We start from the raw sequence: 25,375 nt of genomic DNA on the forward strand, positions 1-25,375 counted from the left end.
ACCACAATGTAAATGCTTTAAAAAATCACATGATTTTGGGGCCAATCGCATTATATTTGATCTGCTGGAGTTGGCATTACTGAGTTCATTCTCCCTCCTCCAGCCCTACTTCTCCTTCTTGATGCCTGACTCTGCCTTGCAATCTTAATCCTGTACTTTATGACATACCCTGTAACTGCTGGAATGGCATGGATGCCTGCACTCTGGTGTCACTGCAGGTTCAAATGTGAGTGGCACACAGCCTTTGAAGGCATAGTCCTTTGTTTAAGTCAACTACTTATTTGGACAACTCTTTCAGGGTGAGCATTTGCTCACATGAAGTGACCTGCCTCTCAAAGATTTTTGGTAATTAACAGAAAAGTTAATGAAAAAATTGTGAAAGGCAAATGAAGTTGGGTTTTGATTTAACAAATGTTCCCATTTATTTGAAAGGTCTACAATACCATGGTGTATTTTTTCCTGATAATCTGATTTGGCCAAGAGTGCACAAATGCAGTAATGCTATTTCCTGATCCCTGCAGGTGCTCAGCTTTTACCCTGCTGTCTGGGACATGAATGATTACCCTTATCCGTCACTTACTTAGTTTCAAATGCTACAGCGGTCACAAAATCGTCCTGCAGCCAGTGGGCAAGCCAGCAATGAAGAACACAGAGTAGAAGGAATGTGATTGAGAACAGAATGGGAGAGCAGTTACATACATTGAAGGTAGATAGGGTGACCAAGCTGTGGTTAATGTTTTAACACATTGCTAACTAATGATTGATTACTGTGTCAATATTAGTACATGTTAATTAAAATCATGGTAGCTAACATGTTTTAAAACACAACCAATTTTCCTAGTCTAGACAGGGCACACTGTAAACTACATGGTAGCTGAAGGCCAGCATTGTCCTTGCTGCAACAAAAATCTGGAGTTCCAGGGTATTTAGGTATTTCTCACTGGGCCAGTAGGCCGTTTCTTCCAGGTTCTTTTGTATACAGGATAAACAGGGTTAACCAGAAAGAACTCATACATTCCACTCTGAAAAGGGGCTGGAGAAATTGCTGATGCTTGTCTATGGTCCTTTTTTTTTCTTTTAAGGTATTGAAAATGTGAACAGAGTCCCAGACAGATTTAAACTTGCCTTGATAATAAAATGTAAATGCATAAATCAAACAGTTTGTCTGAAGCAATAAGCACTACAAGATGCAGCTCAGACTGGCAGCGTAAGAGAAATTACACAAATAGTTGCCCATAGAAAACATGAATAAAATCTGCCTTGAATTATTTATTTTTAGTGCTTTATTTTATCTCCTCTATTTTGGAAGGCTGAAAATTATTCCTGATGAGAGCTTTTGAGTGCCTGAGTCTCAAATTAAAACAACACATTAATGTCTTCCATACAACACGGTGGTAGCAAGATTAGAGCAGAGTGCTTACTAATGTACAGGCTTCACCACTTTTCACTAATGGGACCACTAGTTTGCACCACTTTAATTTACTGCCTTAAAATGTATCCATGAAACACAATGTTCTTGGTTGTAAGGCAACCGAATAAAATTTAATATATACAAAAGTGGCAGAAGCAGAACTAATCCTTTCCAGGGTACTGGCCCTTGCATCAACTGTATTTATTTTGGAATCTGATTAAAAACATGTCTTGCTGCGTTAGCAAGATCTCATAGGGAGGGAAATCAAATGTAGTGTGGGTCATAAGAGATTTCAAATGACCAGATCATCTATAATTGGGTCTTTTTCCCCCTCCTTATTGAGGGAGTTTTCTTTATCAGAGCCTGTGGGTCTTTAAAGCCGTTTTCTGAGCCAAGCTTCGTGGCTTGGCATTGCATTCTTCTAGGCAAGGAGAGGACTTCTTTCTAAGCATATCTTTGCTGTTCCTTACCTTGCCAGTGGAGTGTTGTCAAGCTTTAATACATGGCCTGACTTTGGTTTACAGCCTCTGGTTCAGGTCTCAGGTCTTTCACCAGGTCCAGTTCTCCAGGCTCTCTCTGTACTACATTCCCTGCTTTTTTATGTGGAGGACGTTTACCCATCATCCTGGAAAAGTGGAATGCATGGACTGCAGATGACCCAGATGGGCCAAACACTGTTGTTGGCCATTTTGCTTTCCCAATCCATACACTCATGCCCCATGCGACATGCAGGGGCGGCTCTAGCCATTTCGCCGCCCCAAGCACGGCGGCACGCCACGGGGGGGGCGCTCTGCCAGTCGCTGGTCCCGCGGCTCCGGTGGACCTCCCACAGACGTGCCTGCGGAGAGTCCGCTGGTCCCACGGCTCCGGTGGAGCATCCGCAGGCGTGACTGCGGATGCTCCACCGGAGCTGCGGGACCAGTGGACCCTCCACAGGCACGTCTGTGGGAGGTCCACCGAAGCCGCCTGCCGCCCTCCCGGCGACCAGCAGAGTGCCCCCCACGGCATGCCGCCCCAAGCACGCGCTTGGCGTGCTGGGGCCTGAAGCCGCCCCTGGCGCCAGGTGAACCCTAAGCTGGGGGCGTTTTCTGTTTACTTCTGCCCGTGTTAACTTTTATTTTGCTTTCTTGTTATAAACATCTCCTGAGCAAAAGATCTTGCTGACAGTCACTGTTTTTTTTTCTTCTGCTTACCTAGGAGGAAGAGTGAAATATGAATTAACCAATAAATCTTCCTGCTCAATATCTCCGATTTCTTAGGCATATTATAATACTAAGCATATTTAGGGTTCAACCTGGAGACCAGTCCTTGGCTGGAATACTTAGGCTTTGTGCTGAGCTGATGGAGGTACAGAGACTATAAGGACTCCACTGTATGAAGGCTACTAAGTAGCTTCCATGGGCCTTTACACAAATCCCCCATAGGATGGGAAGACAGGAGGTTTAAATCAGCAGCAGATCCCCTAGGCCCCTCCTCAGTCATCAGTGCCAAATCCACTCATGTCCCCATGGGCTACCACACAGGGAGTTCTCCTGGAGCAAGCCACACAAGGGATACACAGTTCTTGTGCTGCTCTTTCTGCATCCAAGTCTACACTTGCACAAATTCTGCTGGAAGTCCAAGGAACAGCAGACTGTATTTGTCCCTTAAGCCACCTTTCATCTGAGTGAAAGTGCTTTACAATCATTAATTCACTGGGGTTCATGGCATTCCTATGAAGTTAGTAACTCTTATTAACTCCATTGCCCAGATGTGAAAACCGAAGCTTGGTAAAGTAATTACTTGCTCAACATCACACACTGATTTAATGGCATTTAGAAAGAGAACCCAAGATTCTTGATTCTCCTTCCCTTGATCTAACACTCTCTCCCATGCATATCAATCTCTTATTTTTGTGAGCAAAACTACTTACAATAAATGTAAATAAAATCCCACTTCCTGTGTACATTATGTTTAAATAAATCATTCCATCCTCCCCCATTCTTCCCCATATGTTCTATAACATCTTAGGTTAGAGCAGAAATAGAGGATCTTGTTCTATCTGTTTTTCTTCTGGATTCCTGCTCAAGATTTCAGTGCCTTGGAGTGATCAGTAATGTTTAGTGAATTTCTGCTTGTGTCTCTTGGGCACTGAAATAGTTTAGCCTCGTGATGACATCTGGAGCTCTGGGTCTGCCTTATCTCATCTCCCTGAAGTCAATGGAGGCAACAGAGGATCCTGTGGTGACAATGGTTTTTCACATCGTAAATGCCAAAATCAGAATGAGAAGACCTCATTCTCTCATCAGATGTTAGAAAACTAATCAGAGTCTCTGCATGATACCTTGATAGAGGCTGCTTCTCTGTTACTTAAAATACCATGTGTATTTGACAGGTCTTCCTAATTTCAGTTCTCCTAATATGGTAGAAAACAAGAGCAATCGTACCTTGTGATGAGGTGTACCAGCCCTCCGCTAGTTCAGCAGGGGTTAATCCCAATCTGTGGGCTGAGGAGGCTCTGTTGGGCATGCTCCAGCTGGAACCTGGATATAAAAGGGAGCAACGCAGCTTAGTTGGGGTTGACTCCGTAAGGGAACAGAGGCTCCTGAGTAGGGACCACTGATACTCCAGGACGCAGAGGCCAGCCAGACTGTAACAACCAATGACCCCCAGACTCCTGACACCACAGAGGGAGGAGAGGCTGTGGGACCCAGAAAATGACTAGCTGCATAAGAACAGGTAGGAAGTAACCCTGGGGAACTTAGCGGGAACCAGTCATAGAACTGGGTCTTGGCTCAACGTGTTTCAGCAGAATCCCTGCTGAGCAGATGGCGGGCAACCCCACCACCACCAGGGCCCTGGGTTGGGACGCCGTGGAGTAGCGAGGGGCTGGGTCCCCCTAGCCTGGCTGCCACCTGCCCTGAGGCAATGACCCACCTCTCAAGATGTCCCGGCCACCAGGCCACAGAGCCCTGCGAGGAAGGGCAGCCATATTGACTCTGCCACTAGGCCGTGCAGCCCTGAGAGGGAAGGCATCTATATCAACTCTGACCATGGAGCCACACAATCCTACGAGTGAGGGCAGCTATGTGGTCTCTGGTCACATGACCATGCTGCCCTGCTGCTCAAGCAAGGGTAGTCCAGTCGACTCTGGCCATTGGGCCACACAGCCCTGATAAGGGAGGCAGCTATACTGATTCTGGCCACTAGACCATGTAGCCCTGCAATAGAGGGCAACCACATGGACTCTGGCCACTATATTAACATAGCCCCGCTAAATAGGACAGCCATATTGACTCGGGCTACTGGGCCATGCAGCCCTGTGAGGAAGAGCAGTCATATTGACTCTGGCCCCAGGCTGTACCACCGTGAGTTGAAGGGCGGTCAAATGGATGCAGACACGGGGCTGTAAGTCCCCTTGGGATGGGGTGTATCAGCCCCATGACATACCTCTATATAAAAACCACACTCAATTGCTTTCTAGAACCTTTAGAGGGAAATTAGTCAGGCTGCAAGACACAATAATAATAAGTTTTCCTTAAAATAGATCTGATTACATAACAGATTGCTGTATTAAAAATTAAATAACCCTTGAAATACACAGTAATTTGCAGGCACAAGGGAACTGAGCCTAACAAACGGGAATGCATTAGCTGCGCCTACTTTTTAAAATCCAGTCTATAAATACTGTACCATCTTCCTATTTGTTTCATATGTGAGAGGACCAGACTTTGTGAACCTGCTTGTTAAAAATCAGTGCTGAGTTAATTTTGACTGATTGCGTTTAGGTATGCTGTAGTCTTAATATTTCTCTAATTGGCTTAGATTCATAGATTTCCAAGCAAGACAGGACCACTGTGACCAATTAGTCTGACCGCCTGTATTACACAGGCCATAGAACTCCCTCAAAATAATTCACAGAGCATCTCTTTTAGAAAAATGTCCAATCTTGATTTTAAAATAGCCAGTGATAGAGAATCCACCATGCCCCTTGGCAAACTCTTCCAATGATTAATTACCCTTATTGTTAAAAATTACGTGTTATTTCTAGCCTGATAATTCCAGACCGGCATGTGACAATTGCTATTCAGCTCCCAGAGTATGCTCTCTTGCATGCAGTTTCTGTTTTGTTGTGAGTTTAGGACCTAATCCTGACAGTAAAGTGATGGGAATTGAAGAATTGAAAGGGCCCCCATCCCTCACTAGAGGCACTCAGCATTTCACAGGACAGGGTAATGTACTTGTTTGGTAGTGGTTATTCCCAGTGTCCCCATCTGTAAAATGGCAATAATAATACTTACCAAACATAGATGTCCATGAAGCTTAATTAATTAATGTTTACAGAGTGTTCTGAGATGCTCAAATGCCAGGCTGTTACAGAGTGACTGGCTCCTTCAAGAGATATTGGGTCTAGCCCCACCTAGGTTTCACTCAGCTTTTCTCTCTACATGGGAAGAATTATCAGTCACATGACAGGGCGATCAGGAGGCTAATTAATGCCAGCGTAGCAATAGAGGAGAAGCCTTTAGAGAGCCAGAAGACAGATAGGCAGTTTGTAGAGGAGAATGCCCGTTTGCCAGCACACCCCAAGAAGGAGGGATGTGGGACTCCTGAACCACGGAGGGGAAGGGTTAGCACAGGCATAGTCAGTAGGCAAACTATGGGGCCAAATCCGGGCCTCCAGACAATTTTTAATAGACCCTGAAATCTTTTTTATTTACTTATTATCATAATTGTTATTTTTTCTTTTCTCTGGAGTCTTGATCTTGACTATACCTTGACCAAGAACACTGGATCTTGACAAAAATATAATTGATTACCCTGCGTTAGGGAGAGGTAGCAATGATTCGGTGTTCTGAAATGACTTAATAAATAAGACCCCACAAGGGGGAATCGTACTTTAAGTATTCTGGCTTGTGTGTGAATTATTGGAAGAACCATTAGGAAGCTGAAGGCAGACTGCCTGCAGGACCACACCATGCAACAAGGGGGCATGCTCTGGGACAGCACCCTGCCACAGTCACTACAGAAGTCCAGAGTATTTCATTATTTCTTTTAGCTTACGCCATAGCTTAAAGTGGAGAGGCCCTTGAAAACAATAAGGTTACCTTATTGTTCAGTGCCGATTAATTATTATTATTGTTATTATTTGTATTGCTGTAGTGCCTAGGAGCCCCAGTCCTGGACCAGGACCCCACTGTGCTAGGTGTTGTCAAACACAGAACAAAAAGAGAGTCATGGGAGATCATTCCTAAAACTGGTGATGCCTGTGTTTTGCATCCTGTACTGACTGACTGTTGTCCAGCAAGTGAGTTTCAATGTTTTACTTTTCGTATTAGACTGGTCCCATATTGTGTATATCTATTGTATTATCATAGTTATTATAGGTGGGACTGGGCAAACCACGTGTTATTGAGGTTGCTTGACGCTTCCCATTATGAGCGAGGGGTGCTGTGGAAAAAATAAGCGATAAAATGTCCTGTGGCACCTTACAGACTAACAGACGTATTGGAGCATAAGCTTTTGTGGGTGAATACCCACTTCGTCGGATGCATGGAAAAAATAATATTTTATCAAGTAACTAAAAATTGCTAAGTGCTCTGAAAAATTAACCCCCCAATGTCTGAAGTTGGGTATTGACAATTAGTGTCCATCTGACAATTTTGTCCTTACTCTCTCTCTATCTCAGTCTCCCATCTGTAAAATGGGTAATAATACCACCACTTATTCTACAGGGGTGTGAAGATAAATTCATTCATGTTTGTGAAGCACTCATGATGAGAGCACCACAAGGAAATTAATAATTTTATATTTGGTGCGTGGTTTAAATGTTGTGTGCTAAATAAGACCCAGGACCACACATTCAGTTTTTGAGAGTAAAAAGAAATTTGAATGACTGCCCATTCACTGAAAAAAAATTGTATCATAGTTTGCATTCATCTGGTGGGTAGTTGTTTTATTTATGGGCTGTTGGAAGGTGAATTATTGGAGGGTTCTGTTCACTGGCTTACAAATTTATTAAGCTATTTTCCTTTTTTATTATATTTTAATTAAATTTTGTTAGGCTGTCAGAGGAGTTTAGATATAGGGGGGCATATTAATAAAAATATTATTATTTTCCAATTTTAATCCAAATCCGAGATACAACCTTCTTTTGCTTCTCTCCCACCCCTCAATCTGTGGCTGCCTTTTCCCCATTCTTTAGAAGCAGAAAAGAATCCTGTGGCACCTTATAGACTAACAGACGTTTTGCAGCATGAGCTTTCGTGGGTGAATACCCACTTCTTCAGATGCAAGTTGGCATTTTTGTTCTTGTTCCCTCCCAGCCAAGTCTATCAGGATTTCAAATGTTACTTTGTAATTACCCAGTCCCCAACTTTGTTTTACTTACACAGTCTTCTGAGGCTACTGTTATATTACAACTAAATAAATACATTAAACTAAAACTATGGAAAATGTTCTTCTCAACCAGTGGAAATAACGTGTCCTGCTTTTGAAAACAGATGCATGATTTTAGCTGCTGCAGTTTGAAGAGAGCCCCCGAGGAGGAGATTGCAGTAAACAAGGTGGAAGAAGGCAAGGACAAAGACAGTGTTTTAGCTGTAGAACAGAAAGGGAGAATTGGACTTTTGATAAGTTATGGAGGAAAAAGTGGCATGACTTGGTATCATTCTGGATAGATTGGGAGGAGTCAAAGATGATACCCAGGTGAATGATGGGGAAGATGGAGGGGCCATCCACCATAATGGATAAAGGAAGAAATGCAGAGGGCTTGGGAGACAAAATAAGGAGCAAGATTTCAGCCATATTTAGTTTGAGTTGTTGGCAAGTCATGAAGAATGGTAGGACAGAGAGATGGTCCAAAATGAGAGGCTGAATAAATGGAGATAAAAACAACGAGGAGTCTGGTGGCACCTTAAAGACTAACAAATTTATTTGGACATAAGCTTGCATGGGTAAAAAACCCACTTCTTCAGAAGCACCAGGCATCTGAAGAAGTGGGTTTTTTACCCACAAAAGCTTATGCCCAAATAAATCTGTTAGTCTTTAAGGTGCCACCAGACTCCTCATTGTTTTGTGGGTATCGACTAACACGGCTACCCCTCTGATAAATGGAGATAGGTCAAGTGTGGAAAGGCATGTGAGTCATCAGCTAGAGAGGTAACAGTGGATGAAGAGGTCATTAGAAATCTTGATGAGCACTCTTTCAATTTAGTGGAGGGGTGGAAAGGCAGTTTGGAAGGGATTCAGGAGAGAGTTAGAGGAGAAAAATTCCTGGTAGCGGCTGTAAGTGGCTTAACTGAAGAGATTAGAAGTGATTTTGAGTGCTGCTTTGTCTTGGTAATATGTTTTATTTCTCATAAAAGTTCTGAGGGTTTTTTAAAAATCGACATTCAAAAACTAAATCCTGGGAGTTTTGGCAAATAACCACAGTTGTTTTATTATACTAATTTGTCATGCTTATATTTGATCTCTAACACAGCAGATCCCTGCCCCCATGGTACATGGTATCTTATTGTGAGTTAACAGTATGGCTGCAGTTATATTTGTCATATAGCAGCATTTTTTGGGAGTAATGCTATAGTTAAGGGTGATGAGGCACTTTTCATATTTAGCTGCATTAGGCAAGGGATAAATTATCTTAAATGAAACTTTGTTTTGTTTTTTTCAAATTTATTTAAAAAATAAACTTTCTGCTGTCTCTAATTCAAGGCTATCCCAGAGAACAGAGTAATGTTCCGGTTTGTAACAACAAGAGGTGGTGCTGGCCATTAGTTCTTTCTTATGGGAAATGTATTTAGAACAATAAAAAAGCTGTGCAGAAGAGAATTCTTGTTATACATTCCTCACATGAGAGTTGAAGGGCACACTGAGTCTATGAAAGCTTTCAGAAGTATAAAGTAGGAGGCAATCTGGAAGGCCAAGGGAGTTGTTGATAGGAATGTGGAACCTGTCTCTTGTAAATTTCTGATTTCAGTCGAGCTCCAACTGATAGTAAGCAATAATCATCATTATATGATGACCATTCATTGACCTATGTAAAATGAGTTGGTGATTTCAATCAAGTTACTAGTGGACAGATGCCCATAATCACAGCTGGTAACTTTAAGTCTCAGCAGAGCAGCGAAGTCCTGAATGGACATGGAGACTGAACAAACCACCCATGCCTAGAGACTGTATGGTCCCTTCAGAAACATGAAGCACATTGTTGGGGTATTGCGAGTATGAATGAACCGCTCTTGCTCAGATTGTGCCTATCCTATGGGTAATCTCTGGCCTTCTATTAAGAAGTTGCCAACCTGCCACCTTGGAAGTCCTTCGTGACTTTTTTTCTTTTCCTAAGGCTAAATGTGAAGTATTAAGTAAAATATCTGAACATTACATAATTTAAATAAAATAACTGAAGACCAAGTTTCTTCAGCATCCTTTCTGCCACATTCAGGGCAGCAGCAACCCAGTTTGCATGCACATTGGGACAAGTTAGTTAGCTCATCAGATATTCTATACTTGCCTTCCATCTCCTCCTTGAAAAATAAAAACAGAGACCCTAATGAGCATTAATTAGGGCTGAATTTTTCCCCCACCATGTTTTTGTTTGTATTGTTTGTTTTCTGTAAATCCAGAGGAGGAAAAAAAATCATATTACTTCTCCTTCAAATATAGCAAACATAATAAAAAACAAACACGGTAATTAGCTTCCCCATTAAGTATACCAAGCATAGACAATAGCAGTCGTACAGTGCTGATTACAGACAATATCCTAGCCTATTTTTTATTTTTATTTTTTTACTATTCAATCAACACTGCTAAATAGAAACCTCAGTGCTCTATATTATAAGACAGTAGCTGGCAGTTATACAAAGATGCCTTACACAATGTCATCTGGCTTCATGCCTGATTCTCATATTACCTTCCTCTCTCGCCTTCAACAGCAATATGCACGGCTGATTAGAGAAAAAATGCAGAAGCTATTTCCTCCTTTCCTTGCTTTTTTTCTCCATCTTCATGCCTTGAGGAGAAAATTGAATCACATTTGTTAATTTTACCATCAGAGCCTTACCTGAGAATGGGAAGCAATTCTCTTTCAGCCCAGCGTACATTATGTCTAAATTCATATATGAACACTGTTCTGTGTTAGACTAATTGATTAGTATTTGATTTCAATTTGAGGGATATATTGTTTACAATTGTTCTATAGAAGTGCTGTAGTAGCCTCAATAGGATAAGTCTGACTTTCCCTTTTTGTTCAAAATAGCGATTCAGGAGCTTATACTGCATCCAGCAAGCTATGAGTGAGATCTCTGAAAACAGCATTTCAGGCTGACAATGGAGAGAGCTGTTTTTCCACAGTCATTGTAGCTAAGCACTTCTCATGTGACTACATTTGCAAAGACTGTAGAAGCCTGTAAATACAGGCCAAGATCCTGATCTTGCCAGCAACTGCTGCTGGAAGAGATTGTGGCCCCTATCCTGCAAAGAGAACTATGAAGGCGGAGACAGTCTGTGTGGAGTCCCGTCAAGACCATCAGGGTGCTGCATGAGTACAGGGGTCTGCCCAGGCAGTTCTTTTTGCAAAATTGGGGCTTCTGTGGGGATCAGGGGCACAGAGTCCCACAGCCAGAGGTAGTGTTTCATGGAGGGCCTGCAAAACAAATATTTCCATTCCCTGCTTTGTTTCTGTCCACCATATTCATCAATAGGCACAAAGCCAACCTAAGGATTTGAGGCTGGACCCCAAAATTAACTGATTCACATTACATAAAGTGTAGGGGAGAAGGGGGCATGGGGCAGGTGTATCTTCAGGTCTCCCTCTGCCCCTTGCTATAGAAGTGTAGCCCAGCTCTTTGTTCCTTTCCATCACAGCAACAACTTTACACCAGTTGATTTTGCTGGGGCTATATACATAAGGGAAAGGGCGAGACGCTAAATGGAAGCTGAGATTCTCTTTTAAATTTCTATTTCTTCAACATCAGAGAGGACCACAACTTAAAGACCAGCTCTGCAGATTCCCAGTCACCAGAGCAGACAGGCTGCAGCCTCTGAGGCAGAGTAGGAATTGCACCCTGGTATTGCCCCAGATTTACTTGAACTGTTCCTGAGCATCTCAAGTGATAACTGTCCACCTTCTGCCTGATGTAGGACTTGTGAATAGCTGCAGTTATATGCTGTAATCTAAAGCAACAGCAGCCCTAAATCAGGCAGTTTCATGCAGGCATGATGAACTAGTTTCAAACATCAGGGAAGTCCCTGTCATGTATTTATAATTAAAAAGTTAGTGGAGCAAATTTGTTTTGGCAAAAAACTTGTTCCCTAGATACATTGCCCACCATGCAAAGTGCACTCAGACAATATCTTCACTGCTGCAGGAGTTATTATAAAAGGCTGAAAAAGCATGGTGCTGGCAGAATTGAGCACTTCATTTTCTCAGAATTGAATTTATGTGTCTGTCCCTCTAACTTACTTACACTCCAGAGGACGTGACACTGAATAGGGAGACCTTGGGAATATTTCTTGTTTCTGTGAGCAAGTACAATAAATAGGGGTGAATCCTCCATAAAATCAGGCTGCCTCTGGCTATTAAAATTCAAACACCTGTGTGCAAGCTATATAAAGCTTTGCACATCTCTGATCTTCATGTAGCACTCACCAAAAGCCCCTTGATTTCTTCATAACAGACTAGAGATGAGGTTGGGAGAGGAAGTGTTCGTTAGAAAAAGTGAAGTTCACATTATGAAAATGTTTCTTTTTAGAAATCTCCCCCTACCACCACTTCTTGCAATGACTGTGGTGCTGAATATGGATTCAGATCAATCCCTATGAGTCATTTTCTGAATTTGGAGAATATATACCCAACTTTTTTTGATGTGGAAGAGCTCATAATTCAACCAGTGAATAACTACTAGTATTTTGAAAGAATGGGTCAGAGTTCAAATGTGACTTTACCGTACTAGAAAATATAATAATCGGCATGCCTTTGACTAAATGATTTGATATCTTCTCAGGGAGAAAATACCAGATTCTAAGTGTTCTTTAACCAGGCAGAGAAAGACATAACCAGAACCAATGGCTGGAAGTTCAAGCCAGACAAATTCAAACTAGAAATAAGGCACACATTTTTAATAGTGTTCAGAGGCCAGGCATGCAGGGACATGTGGGGTCACGTGCCCTCCCTCCCGCAGAGATTTCTGACAGGGTTTTTATGCCCTGCCCTGAACCCTATTATATACCACCAGAACCTTTAAATTGTCCATCCCCCCTCCCCCACCAATAGTTATGTGTCATGATTAACCACTGGAACAAACTACCAAGGGGAGCAGGGATTATCTATTTCTTGAAGGCTTCAGATCAAGACTGGATGCTCTTCTGGAAGAAATGCTATAGCCAAGCATAAGTTATTGGTCTCAATACAAGGCTAGCTGGATGAACTTCTGTCATGTGATATACAGGAGGCCAGACTAGATGATCTAATGGTCCTTTCAGGCCTTGAAACCTATCAATCTATGAAGGTCTTGCATATAAGCAGACACAGAGGCATGAATCAATGTAACCATATTTTCACAAAAATAATAAAAAGACAAAGATAAAAAGTCTGCAGTGATTTAAGAACATAAGAACTGACATACTGGCACAGACCCATGGTCCACCTAGATCAGTATTCTGTCCCACACAGTGGTCCATATCAGAGTTTCAGGGAGAATGTACAGAACAAAGTAGTTGGAGTGATCCACCTGTGTCTTCCCCTTCTGGCAGTCAGATGTTTAGGGTTCCTCAAGCTTGGGGTTGCCTCCCTGACAATCTTGGCTAATAGTTATTGATGGGCCTATCCTCCATGAACTTATTTTTGAACCCAGTTATATTTTTGGCCTTTACAACAACCAATGTCAGTGAGTTCCACAGGTTAATTGTGCATTTTACAAAAGAGTACTTCCTCTTGTTTGTATTAAACCTGCTGCCTAATAACTTCATCCGGTGACTGCTAGTTTTTGTATTCAAGCTGAGAGTGCCCAATGGATTTATAAAGTAACATTATGATATTTCTTGTCTTACTTTCTATCCCTTTCCCAATAGTTCCTACTTACATCATTGTAAATCCATAACACCTCACTGAAGGCCATTTAGCCCATTCATCCCACCTTCTCATAAACAAACTAGGGAAACACAACCTAGATGGAGCTAATATACTATTTCAGGAAAGATGCAGTAGCTATATTTTACTTAGATTTGGGTCAACATTGCATACATATTTATTTATATTTATTAATAAATATTAGCACTGAAGGTTTCCTGTAGTCATTTAGTGATGTACTATGCTGTCATCTTATACGTTGTATACTACCTTTTGTAGTGACTTGTACACCGTATTTTCAAATAGCTATGTGGAACATGATGTTGAATTACACCTGATTTTGTCTGTTCCCTTAATAAGACATTTCAGTAACAGAGAAAATGTAAATTCTACATGGGTTATTTGTTACTTTAAAAAATGGACACAGAGAGGTAAAGGCATTCAATATCCATATTATCTGTACAGCATCTGATAAGTGCATAGATACTCCCCAAATTGTTACAGGCAATTCTGCATCTCCTTATTTTCAAGTAAAATAATGTTATAGTTTATAAACTACAGAAAGAAGGTAATGAACTCATAATGCTCACGGGGAATTATGGATTTGATGTCTTGGCACAAATCAAGTGCAGTATTTTAAGATCTGTAATAAAATTTGCCATCTTGCCATTTTGTCAGCCGTTAAATTAAGGGTAATTTAAGATACCATTAAGACTTTCTTTTTAAAAGAAATAGAGGATATACTTTGAGTATCAGAGTTTAAAGCATTAAAAGACACCATAAACTGTTTAAGGGATATCTTTGTATCAAGCTGCTGTGGATACATTATCCTGACAGCCTGTTTTCACAGTGCTAAGGGAATTTTGAAGTACAAACAGTTAACACAAGGCTGTGAATGTATCAAGCAGAGATTAAAAAAAAATACTGTGATACAATGCCATGGGATAACATTGGAAATATTAGTGACAGGAATTATTAAATACTGGCCAACTTGATAACCCTCCCGATGGCTAGTGAGCTCTTATACCTCCCAGTGAAACCATAGGAGTACTGGGTGGAGGTAAGGACTTTTGAGGATTGGATCCAGAGTGTACACATTAGCATCTATAGTAGTTGCCCATAGTGCCAGGTAAATTTTGAGGAAAAGGAAAATGATTCCAAATGAATTATGATTTCCCAGTGCCAAATCCAAGAAATATGAACAGATGCAATTTAAAAAAAAAGTAACATAAAAAGAAGATGTTTTGATGCTAAAATTGAAGATCTTCATTTAATTATAATATTTTTCTTGCATTGTTAACTTTCAAGTTGTTACTAAAGATACTAGGTCATAATGAAAGGTTCATGTACAGTACCTAGGAAGTTAGAGACACTTATGTCTGTCAAATACAATATAAAACCAATGACCATTCATGGTCATTAAAGATCCAGGGCCATTTTTCACAAGAGTAGCAATGTTAAAGTGAGCAGTGTCATGGCCAAATTCCAGTTTGGGAAATGACAGTCTGCCTACCTGAAATATCTTCTGGATTTTCAGTTGGAGAAGTTCATTTTCATTTCCTCTCCTATGGTGTTAACTAGTGCAGAAAAACTACCCTGCTCCCTTTCAGAAGTGAGCCCTATATAGAGATAGCCAGATGCTTTGTCATACTTAGTAGTGCACATGCAGGGGAGTAACCCCACTGACTATACACATGGGTAAGTGCTACTTGAGGTGAGCATGATTGCAGAATAGGAACCAGAGTTTGTAGCCAGAGATACTTCTGGATGGAAAGCGACATATACATCGTGTATGTATATTTATGCAAGAAGTGCAAAAAGGAGAGCACCATAAGCAATTTGTGCACCAATCCTACAAATAATGGGTTAGAATCTTTGTTGTATCCAGCTTACACTGGATGCAGCAAAGATGGGGGCTATCAGGGATCCGATTACAACTCTCTGATTCTCTACTCAACCCTTGTCCCAGGTTCAAGTTAAAGGAGCAGAAGAGCTGCTCTAACCAACATCAGCTGGCAAAAGGGCCAGCCCTAGCTGGGATAGCTAGAGCGCATTATGCTCCAGCTATTTTTCCTCCCTATCCCTGCATTTGGGTCTATGGGAAAAGTAGCATAAGAGCCAGCTCTTCCAGCTCTATGCCAGCTGGGGATTTCCTCAATCCAGGGTAAGTGGCACAAAGGGAGCATTTGTAACCTGCAGGTTCAGCTCTACCATGGGTAGCAATGACGGAAGCTTTAGGGTAGACAGAGGTCAGGTTTTCTTACCTCTTTATCATCTAAACACTGCTCTGGTAATGGTTAAATGATGTGAATAAGGAAACTTCAAGTCTGTAATGCACTTCCCCTTATTCTGACAGAGCTCTGATTGTGTGACCTTCAGTTTAGACTGCAAAATCTCTCTTCTTCCAGTCTTTCTTTGCAGGGGAGAGGTGAGAAGATGACTGGGTGCTTTTGGAAGAGTTGGAGAAGCTGGAGAAAATTGGGAGGGTTTTAGCTTGGAACAGTGGCCCAATTTGTAGGTCATAAGAATTTTTCAATGTATTTTGTGCACATGGCCAAAGCTTTGGATGTAAGCATTTTAAATCAATCAAAATACATAAACTGCTGACTCCCACTGATGAGCTGCTTGTGATCTCAACAGCAGGTAGCACAAAACTGATTAAAAGTTAATAGGTTTTTTTTCTCATAGATCTCAAATTGATCTATACCTCACCAGGCCCTTGCTCCTTCACAAAGTCAGGTAAGTGATACAAGCTTCCAGTTACAGGGACAGAGGTTACTTTTCCAGGAATAGCAAGTAAATCTCCTTGGTCTCAAAGCTGGTATAAAGGGATCACCATAAAGATGGAGAAATGATTCCTTGTAAATAGATTATTGGATGAATTTTGCGCTATGTTTCATTAACTTATTTACGAATTTTTTTAATTTCCATTATTTGATGCATTCAATTGTGTTGAGTTACAATTATTGGTCATGATGGGTTACGAATTGTACATATCCTATTATTTTTGTGAATCCAGTTCCCCACTCCTATCCCAACCCATTTGTTTGTGTCTTGTAGACTTTAAGGTCAGAAGGGACAATCATGATCATCTAGTCTAACCTCCCGCACATTGCAGGCCACAGACCCTCACCCACCCACTCCTGTAATAGACCCCTAATCTCTGGCTGAGCTACTGAAGACCTCAGATCATGATTTAAACACTTCAAGTTACAGAGAATCCACCATTTACATTCATTTAAACCTGCAAGTGATCCGTGCTGCAGAGGAAGGTGAAAACCCCCCATCCTAGGACTGCATTAGCCTTTTTCACGGCCACATCACATTGGTGGCTCAGTCATCCTGTGATTAACCAATACACCCCGGTCTTTCTCCTCCTCTGTCACTTCCAAGTGATATGTTCCCAGCTTATAGCAAAAATTATTTTTGTTAGTCCCTAAATGCATGACCTTGCACTTTACACTGTTAAATTTCATCCCATTTCTATTACTCCAGGTTGTCCAGATCTTCTTGTATGATATTCCAGTCGTCCTTCATACTGGCAATACCTCCCAACTTTGTGTCATCTGTAAATTTTATTAGCACACTCCTACTTTTTGTGCTAAGGTCAGTAATAAAAATATTAAATAAGATTGGTCCCAAGACTGATCCCTGAGGAATCCACTAGTAACCTCCCTGCAGCCTGACAGTTCATCTTTCAGTATGACCCACTGTAATCTCCCCTTTAACCAGTTCCTTATCCATCTTTCAATTCTCATAGTGATCCCCATCTTCTCCAGTTTAACTAATAATTTTCCATATGGAACTGTATCAAATGCCTTACTGAAATCCTTTGTCTAAAAAAATCAGTTATCTTCTCAAAGAAGGAGATCAGATTGGTCTGGCACAATCTACCATAAGTGTTGCCCCTTATGTTTTGTCTTTTAGACTGTAAGCTTTTGGGGGCATGCCAGGTTATTTACTATGGTTGTACAGTGTACTGCACAAAGAGGTATTCACCTAGCTGGCCTCTGAGCACTACTGCAACATAAATGTATACCATTAAAAATATTTATATATTAATCAAATAATATTTGGCAATTCATTTGACAGCTTTTTAACCAGTTGTTGTATACTTTATTTATTAAGGTTTGTGATGACCCCTTCAAAAAGGGGGACAGATAGCTCAGTGGTTTACTCATTGGCCTGCTTAAACCCAGGATTGTGAAATTCAATCCTTGAGGGGGGCCACTTAGGGATCTGGGGCAAAAATCAGTACTTGGTCCTGCTAGTGAAGGCAGGGGGCTGGACTCAATGACTTTTCAAGGTCCCTTCCAGTTCTAGGAGATAGGTATATCTCCTATTATTATTATTGCAGTAAGACATTAACAAACAAAGATATTTCCCCTGCTAAAGCAGCAGTTTAGTAAGTAACCATGTTAATACATAAGCCAGAGGAAATACGGTTGAGAGAACAGAAACCTCTTTACGGTTGGCAGCAATAGATAAGCTTTTGAAAGTGCATTTTTCAGCTGGACTAGATAATCCATGCAGTGTGCAGTAGCCCCAGGGCACAATGTTTCATCTAAATTGTGATGCTTACTCAGCACTTACAAGGGAGACTCTGCATGTGGGGTTTCAACAGATACTGACCAAGCAAGTAGCTGATTTGGGTCAAACTGGGTTCATACTGCAATGAAGAAAGCCTGTCATTTTTGCCTTCAGTATGACTGGAGAGTAATAAACTTGACAGAATATCTTTACTGAGTAAACATTTGGTAGCAGCTGAATGACTGTACACAAACCAATTTTCTCATATTGATGGAATGTTATCTTGCATCCTTAAATTTTTACTATGTGCTTAGCAATGGCACAATAGCCTCCAACACCATTGTTGTGCTATTTTGGTCACCATCACAACTAATCAGAGGGAAAGAATGACCTTGTGATTAAGGAATTGAAGGGGGACTCAAGTGAGCTGGGTCCCATTCCCACTTCTGTCATAGGTGTCCTTGTGTGACCTTGGGCAAGACACTTAGGGTTAGAGCGCGATATCCTTACTCATGCTGAATAATACCTTGCCTCACAGTGTGGTGTATCGTTGAGTAGTTCCACTGAACTAACTGGCCTAATGATGTTAAAATCAGGCCCTTAGTTTCTATGTGCCTCAGTTCTTCATCTGTAAAATTAGGGCAATAATAACTGTCCTTGTCTGTCTTCTCATTTAGATTGTAAACTCTTTGGAGCAGGGACTGTCTCGTACTATGTGTATGGAATATGCCCAGTATTACAGAGCCCTGATAGCTGTTGGAGTGTCTAGGAACAACTGACATACAATAACTAGTATTAATAGCCCATTTTCTCATCCTTTGACTTCAGTGGGAGTTTTATCTAAGGAAGAGCCAAGATTAGGTGCTGTCTGGATAACACAATTTGCAGTCATGTACAGCAACTATAGATGGGCCTGAGCCAAAAGGTTTGGAGATATTCAGATCTGGAGACTTGGCTCCATTCTAGTAGCAATGTACATAAGAAATAGAGTGCCATTATTTTGTTTTTGAATAAGAGTGCCATCCATCATTATTTCTAGGGCCCTACATGGAATCAGGAGTTAATATGCAAAGAAGATTGTGCAAATTAGCATGATAAAATGAACATCTCCTTTCTGCCTCCACCCACCCGCTATGAACATTTGCCCATTTGTAGAATCCAACTAAACTTTTAAGATTCCGACATTTTGGGGAAAAGTTTCTTCACTTATAGTTTCTAGCTGGGGTCATCACCAGAGTTGTCAAAATATTGCAAGAAAACCTGTCCTTGTGAGCATTCTGGCTGCAACCTACACTGGAAGTGCCTGGAAGCTCAGGAGAAGGACTGTTCAGCTGAGATTTCCAGCCCAGTTTCATGGACTCAGGAGATTCAGAGAGTTTTACTAAGAGTCCAAGAAGCATCTGAACTCCTGGATCTGATTCTCCTCAGACAGCCATGAGTATCTCCCATTGACTTCAGTGAGCTACTTGAGTCCTGTGTGGAGCTAAATTAAGGCTCTTTTTGCTAATTATCTAAACTGAATCTGAACTTTTGAGATTTGCCCATCACTATTATGAAAAACTTCTTTCACCTGCACATAGAATATTCTAAGGTTTTGGAGAATTATAGGTGCTAATTCATATATTTTCATCTAGATCTCATCTGCTCTAAAGATTAGAATTGTTAACAACGTCACAGAACACTTGACTTTATACATATTCTAAAGTTAACGTCCTCTGACCTCGAACTAACAAAACTTGCTCCCTACACTTAATCCATTAAAGTTTAAACAAACAAGCACATTGCAATCACTTTTACTTGCAGAGTAATATTTGTTTGGTTTAAAGCTTAGCTACCTTATAGCTCGTTGATTAATAGGAGAAAAAAGTGATAAAATTTCAGAAGTGAGTGTGTATAGCATGGACTTTGTATTCTGTAAAGGACTCATCTTTTGCTTGGCTTTTAAAGAATAGACAGTTCCTGCTACATTTCATTGGCTAAAGGATGGAAATGAAACCGATCAATGTTTATAAAGAAATGTCTTTCAGTCACAGTGATACCTGTCTTTGCATAAATATAAACCTGACACTGAATTCAGTGTCGTTGCCAACTTATCAGAAGGCTCTGGGTGTGTATATGTAAACAAGTTGTTTAATAATAACCCCAAAGGAGCTTTCTTTTAACCTAAGCACACCCGTCAGAGTCCCCTTTCCATGCTATGCTTTTTTGTGATAATTGGGTCTACAAATTTATCATAATCTGAGCTCAACTGTAAAAAGTGAGTAAAAGTTTATAAAGCGTCACAACCTATAACAATAAATGTTGTTGAAAAGAGGTGCAAAAGCAAGACGGAAAAACTGAATTAGTCCAAACAAAAAGGCTTATTGGTATAACGCAAGGGTTGTGTGACGATCATGCTTGGTAAACCAGAAATGTGGGACTGGAAATTAGTGAACCAAAATTGGTGTGTTGGATTTTAGGCCTAACTGGTGGATAAAATAATGAGGGAATGGACTATTCCACCCATCACTTGATTTTAGGGTCCTTAACAAAAGAGACTTTGGGAGATAAATTGACTACTACAGCGACTTTCACCATTGCAGCAGTCACCCTACTGTTTCTGGAGACCCCAGACCTTTGTCATCCTGATCCTGAGAGATGTCCTGACCAGACTGAGCCAGAGAGAGGGACCCACATGACATCACCACCTCTGATTGAACCCCAAACACCACCTGGGATGTGACACTTTGTTCCCATCACTCTACCTTTAAATGTGCCTTTTTCTTCCCTACCTTATTTTTTCTTTCCCCAGCTCTCTCTCTCCTTTTTCCTTCTGTCTCATTAGTGTCAGGCTTAGTTGGCCAAGACGCATAGTTTGCAACACTGCTGTAAGCCTGTGACCAGAAAGAGGCAGCTAAAAGCAATGCCCTAGATAGCATGATTCTGGCACAAGTTTGCCAGGTCTTGGAGTGGCTGATCAGACCGTGTGCTCTGCCTGTGTTTTTCCAGCAGTGAGCTTGTAACAACAGAGACAGAAGCTGCATTTTCTACCTTTGCTGTTCTTTTCTCTCCTTTTGTGTGTGTGTTTGTCTTGTTTTGTCTTCTAGGAAATGGTATTGGACTTTAACAACAGCAGCAATAACAACAGCTGCAGCTCATCTCAGCTAAGTTCTTTTCTTTACCATGAAAGGGACAGTTATTGCCATCATTGTTACCATCTAAGAGACTGTTAAACAAGGGGGCAGGAGGAGGGCTTCCTCCTAAAGACTCTCCAGCTAAAGCCAAAGAGAACCAGGGACATTGTTAAAATGAAGACATTACTCAATACTTTACCTGCTTTTCCATCTTTTCCTGTATCTTTAATAAAAGCTTAAAAGGATTTTTAATGGTGTGTTTGCCATGGTACTAAGCAGGCTGAAGTCTCTATATACCAAACCTTGTTTAATACTCTTTAATGTTGGACAGTGACTGGGCTATGTTAATGCCTTTGACTTTTGTGCATATATATTCCATCTAAATTAATGCAACAGACCCCAAGTACATTCAGGACCATATGTTTCAGGTGTCTTCCAAGTATGAGTAATAGCTTTGTGAGATGTGGCATACTTGTATGTCCAAAAGGCTATGGGAGTGACTGAAAGCTCAATGTGCATGATGCTGCATTTCCTAACTGTCATAGTGCAGGCCATCCCGGCATGCCTCCTCGCAGTCAGGTGTAGCATTGCAGGTGAGCCCGGCCTTGGTTTCCCCTCACTCGGGGTATAAACAAGACCAAACAGGTCAAGCCTTCAGGTATTAAGGAGTGCTCCCCTTTGCAGGGTCTTAGTTATTAACAAAATAAATAAATAAATGGTATAATCAAACCTTCAGCCCAGCATCTTAGCTGGGAGACAGAGTCTTAGATTATCTGTTCCCTCCTGAGTGTGCTGCTTGCTTCTGTTCAGGCCCTTTACCAGCAGGGTTCTCTCCAGGCCTGTGCGCTATGGAAATTGTCCCCCGCCCCCAGCTTTTCCTAAACTAGACAGCAAAGTGCCCCTACCCCACACATATCCCCCTACTCCACACAGACCTCAGAATGCCCCCCACACACACACATACCCCTGAATACCCTTCTTCCCCACCCCACCGGATGGAGGGGCAGCCAAGCCAAACCTGAATGAGTGGTGTTGTGACTTGGTGCTCAGGGTTGGGGCACTGCTAAGATTTTTTCCCCACCCCAGTCATCGGGTGCCCCCTGAGATAGGGGCCCTGTGCAAGTGCACCGAGTGCATTTTGTTTAATCCAGGACTGGTTCAGCTCAGGTCTCTGCCCCCGGAGCCAAGTCTCTTGGAGCTACCTGGGTAGAATCCTTCTCTGGATTCAGGGGTCCATGCAGGGCCGGCTCTGGCTTTTTTGCCGCCCCAAGCAAAAAAAAAAAAGAGAGGGGAGGGGCCGCCAGAGCGGCAAAGCAGGGGAAAAAACAAAACCACAGCGGCGCCAGAGCGGCAAAGCGGGGTGGGGGGGACAAAAAAAGGCGCGGCTGGAATGGCAAAGAGGGAGGGGGGAAACTGCAGCATAGCCGGAGCAGCACAGCAGGGGGAAAACCAAAACAACAACATAAAACCACGGTGGGGCTGGAGCGGTAAAGGCGGGGGAGGGGCAACAGGGCGCTGGAGCGGCAAAGCGGGTGAAGAAAGAAAAAGAAAAAGAAAACACGGCGCAGCCAGAGCGGCAAAGCAGGGTGGGGGGAACAAAAAAACGGCGCAGCTGGAATGGCCAAGCAGGGAAGAAAAAAAAAACCCGGCAGCGCAGCCAGAGCGGTAAAGCAGGGTGGGGGGAAAAAAAACAAAACCTGCACGGCTGGAGCGGCAAAGCAGGTGAAAAAAAAAAAACCTGCGGCGCGGCTGGAGCGGCAAAGCGGGGGTGGGGGAATGGCACGGCCGGCAAAGCAGAGGAGAACAAAACAAAAAAACCTACAGGGCGGCCGGAGCCAGGGGACTCCCTGTGCTGCAGAGTGCGCGCCCGGTCTAATGGGGGGGAAGGGGAGGGAGCGAGGGGGGAGAGAGAGAAGGGGGGCAGCCAGGGCTTCAGGGGGACGCTCACCCCGTGGCCCCAACCTCCGCGCCGCCTGCCGGGAGGGCTCCGAGCTGCTCCGGTCGGTGGGGAGGGAAGGACGCAGGCTGCCCTGCCAAATTTGCTGCACGTCGCTCCCCTCCTCTGCCCCCTACAGGGCAGCCAGAGCAGCAAACAAACAAACAAAAAAAGTGTCAGTGCCGCCCTAGGATTGGGCGGAATGCCGCCCCCTAGAATCTGCCACCCCAAGCACCATCTTGCTCAGCTGGTGCCTGGAGCCGGCCCTGGGTCCATGGAGAGCTAACAACGGCATCTCTTTCCCAGGGCAGTATGTAGTTCCAGCAGGCTGTTACCATTTGGGAGTTCCCTTTGCAGAGACCAGGCACTCCTGGATGCCTGCCTTCTGAAGCTGACCCTTTAGGAATCTCTAGGAGCACCTCCCCAGGCTTCCTGCTCTGGTGGGTTCTCTGGAGAGTTTCCTATCTCCAGGAGTACTCCCTGTAGGTGCCCTACTTTGGTAAGCTCACCTGATCAGCTCTCCTAGGAGTTCTGCTCCTCAGAAGCTTCTTGTCTCCTTGGGAAAGCCTTCCTTAACTAAGCTCAGGGAACCTTTTTGTAGGGCCAGGTACCTGTTTACTAATTAACCATTCAGCAGCTACCTGGAGCAGTCAGTGACTGCCAGCTGTTCTTTCAGAAGGCATTAGTGGGCAGACGGGGCCCTGGTTCTCATTTGTCGTTAACCCAGAAAAAGTGGATAAGATTTGCTCTAAATCAGGGGTAGGCAACCTATGGCACACGTGCCGAAGGCGGCACACAAGCTGATTTTCAGTGGCACTCACACTGCCTGGGTCCTGGCCACCGGTCCGGGAGGCTTTGCATTTTAATTTAATTTTAAATGAAGCTTCTTAAACATTTTAAAAACCTTATTTACTTTACATACAACAACAGTTTAGTTATATATTATAGACTTATAGAAAGAGACCTTCTAAAAATATTAAAATGTATTACTGGCACGCGAAACCTTAAATTAGCGTGAATAAATGAAGACTCGGCACAGCACTTCTGAAAGGGTGCTGACCCCTGCTCTAAATGCAGCACCTTGATGTACAATTTCTTCATCACTTTAAAAACTCACCTTATTGCTGAACTCCCTCCTGATTGGTGAAGGAGGAAATGGGGGTCTCCTTTTGGTTTCTAGAAGAAGATCATCTTTAGGGTCATAATGCCTCTCTTGTGTTCTTTATGGTTGAGCCATGTACAGAGCTTTTAAATTTCTTCAGTGGCTGATAGACATTCATGTATCTGAGGAAGACCAATCTCACACACTACGGTGATGAATGCTCAGGCATTTGCTGAATGTCATTCATAGATCCAGATCATGCTGTATGACTGCCCTGTCCTCATCATTATTTACCATTCTGCCAATCTTAGTCATCCCCAAATGTTATCAGCATTGATTTTATATTTACTTCTAGATTATTGAGAAAAATGTTGAATGGCATCAGACATCGTACCGATCCCTGTGGAACCCCATTGTTAACACCCCCAGACCATGATGATTTCCCATCGACAACTCCTTTTAGAGATCTGTCAGTTAGCTTCTTGTTAATTCATTTAACATGCACTTTATGTATCTTATATAGTGCTCATTTTAAAATGAGAATGTCATGCTTTATTAATTTAAATGCCTTACAGAAGTCTGTTATATCTACAAAGTTACCTTTATCAAGCAAACTTGTAATCTCATTTAAAAAATGAATCAGGCTTGTTCGACAAGACTTATTTTCCATCCTTTGATTCTTTAATAATTGAATCCTGTATCAGCTTTTCCATATTTTTCCCAGGATAGATGTCAGGTTTATGGCCTGTAATTTCCCAGGTGATCCTGCTTGCCCTTTCTTAATATTGGTACAACATTAGAACTCTTCCAGTCTTCTGGAATTTCCCTTATATTCCATGGTGTGTGAAAAACTAACATCAGCAGGCCAGAGATTTCCTCAGCCAACTCTTTTAGGACTCTTGAGTACAAATTGTCTCAGCCTGTTGATTTAAAAATATGTATCCCTGGTAGGTGCTGTTTAGCATCATTTTAATACTAATGGACTAGAAATTACTTCAGCATCATCATGTGATACAAAGATATCATCCTTCTTCTTTCCAGATTCCCAAGATTCTTAAGGAGGGGGAAATGAATGGTTTATTTGGCATGTCATTATTGAATACTGTATGCAGCATGGTTGTAGCTGTGTTCGTCCCAGGTTATTAGAGAGACAAGGTGAGTGAGGTAATATCTTTTATTTCTTACACAGAGTGGAAGGAGAGCTCTGTAAAAGCTTGTCTCTCTCACCAACAAAAGT

At 42.2% G+C, this 25,375-nt stretch overlaps 1 long non-coding RNA gene across 1 annotated transcript; it reads right to left on the reverse strand.

Annotated features, from left to right (window-relative positions):
* Positions 1-2,390: 2,390 nt before the first annotated feature.
* On the reverse strand, positions 2,391-23,618 carry LOC123372080. Its single transcript, XR_006580083.1, has 4 exons — positions 23,546-23,618; positions 10,302-10,400; positions 3,838-3,933; positions 2,391-2,604 (listed from the first exon to the last, which is right to left on the reverse strand). It is a non-coding gene; the product is annotated as an uncharacterized LOC123372080 (long non-coding RNA).
* Between the last annotated feature and the right edge of the window lie 1,757 nt (positions 23,619-25,375).

Source organism: Mauremys mutica, chromosome 5, assembly GCF_020497125.1.
Source record: "Mauremys mutica isolate MM-2020 ecotype Southern chromosome 5, ASM2049712v1, whole genome shotgun sequence".
NCBI lineage: Eukaryota > Metazoa > Chordata > Testudines > Geoemydidae > Mauremys > Mauremys mutica.